Source organism: Penaeus monodon, chromosome 30, assembly GCF_015228065.2.
Source record: "Penaeus monodon isolate SGIC_2016 chromosome 30, NSTDA_Pmon_1, whole genome shotgun sequence".
Classification (NCBI taxonomy): domain Eukaryota; kingdom Metazoa; phylum Arthropoda; class Malacostraca; order Decapoda; family Penaeidae; genus Penaeus; species Penaeus monodon.
Window position 1 is genome coordinate 17,527,230 of NC_051415.1, and position 1,716 is coordinate 17,528,945.

The 1,716-nt window shown below is 42.9% G+C and overlaps 1 pseudogene; it reads left to right on the forward strand.

The window, feature by feature from the left end:
• Positions 1-72: 72 nt before the first annotated feature.
• The window catches only part of LOC119592367, a 3,340-nt pseudogene continuing 1,696 nt past the window's right edge, over positions 73-1,716 (forward strand).

Below are 1,716 nucleotides of genomic sequence, written 5' to 3' on the forward strand. Positions count from 1 at the left end.
GAAAGTAATCAAAACTTTCGAGCAAGCATCATTTTTTTTTATTTAATGAAAACCCTTTTATGTTCTTTGGCAATGCTTGCGCACAATGCTGGGGGTCTGCCTCTGGTAGTTCTGTTGGCTGCGGCCACACAAGCCCAGTGGGATCCCAACTCTAGCAATGGACAAGTGAGTCTCGCTTCTGACTCAAGAAGTTATTTCTTTCAGTCTCAATTCATGGGATAATCAAGTGTTTAATTTGGTGTTGAATGTTTTCACTGAATTCCTATATATTTTTGGACATTCAATTGAAGTACCGTACTCTGCGTTGTTCTTAGAACAGAAACCTAACTTCGCCCAACTAAAACAATCTACCATCTTGACTTCATCTTTAAGGTAATCGTCCACTTTTTGAATGGAAGTGGTCGGACATCCCCAGCGGAATGCGAGAACTTCTTGGGTCCTCGGGGATTCGCCGGCGTTCAGGTAACCACCGACTTATGACTTATAAACAGATAAGCAAAAGGCTGAATAACTATAGAAAAATCTAAGACTTAATCGAATAACTGCATAAATAAGATAAAAAGTTTACCTGCATGACTAGGGAAAAAAATAAAGGCTTACCTAAATAATCAATAATCCATCACATCAAAAAAGTTTGAAAACAATTTTTCTCTCTCGGCAGGTATCACCACCTAACGAGTATGTTGGAGGTGTACCAGGAGACGTGCAACGCCCCGTGGGGGGAGAGGTACCAGCCCGTCTCCTATAAACTCGTCACTCTTTCCCGGGTGACGAAAATGTTTTCAAAACATGGTCCACGCTGCAACAATGTGGAGTTAGGAAAGTAAGGAATTTATTTTTATTATGGACAATTTTATCTATGTCTGTTGACAATTTATCGATCCAAAATAATTTAATTTCGTTCCCATAGGGGCCAAACAACTACCCCTCCAGGATCTACGTCGACGCTGTGATAAACCCATGTCTGGCGGATGGCCTCTGGGCACGGGAGCCTCCGGAGGGTCCTCCTTCGACTCGGGCGCACAGTCCTACCCGGCGTTCCTTACTCCGCTTTCGACTTCAACGACGGCAACTGCCACACCTTTTCGGAACATTGAAACTACGGCGACCCCAAATCAGGTTAGGGAGTTGTTGTAAAAAAATTGATGTTTAATAGTTTAGATTTAAATATGAAAAACCCTTTTCACAGGTGCAAACCCAAACTGCGGGTTAATAATCTACAGATAAAGTTTTTGCAGTGTAGAGGTAACCATTTTTCTTAAATGTCCCACTTCCCTCCAGGTGCGCAACTGCAATTGGGTTGGGACTGAACGACCTAAACCAAGGCACTGACACGTCCGAGGAAATCAGGGAATTCATGAAAGCTCATCGGCTAGGTGTCGCGGCTTTCCGCATCGACGCCAGCAAACACATGTGGCCCGGGGACATGAAGGTATGTTCGGAAAATGTTTCCCAACAGAGAAATAGAATGTACTGTAAAGAGACAAGCCAAAGCGTCTTGGCGAACACTGACCCCTTTTTTTTTCTTTTTAGGCCATTTTCGATAGCCTGGACAACCTCAATACAGATTTCTTCAAGGCCGGTGCCAGACCTTTCATCCCCAAAGAAGTCTTGACCGGGGTATTTTTATTCGATTCTTTTCATAATGAATGTCAGATGCCTTTACTTACTTATGTTGCCAAAAACTCTTATCCTTGTGCATTTTCTTTAGGAAAC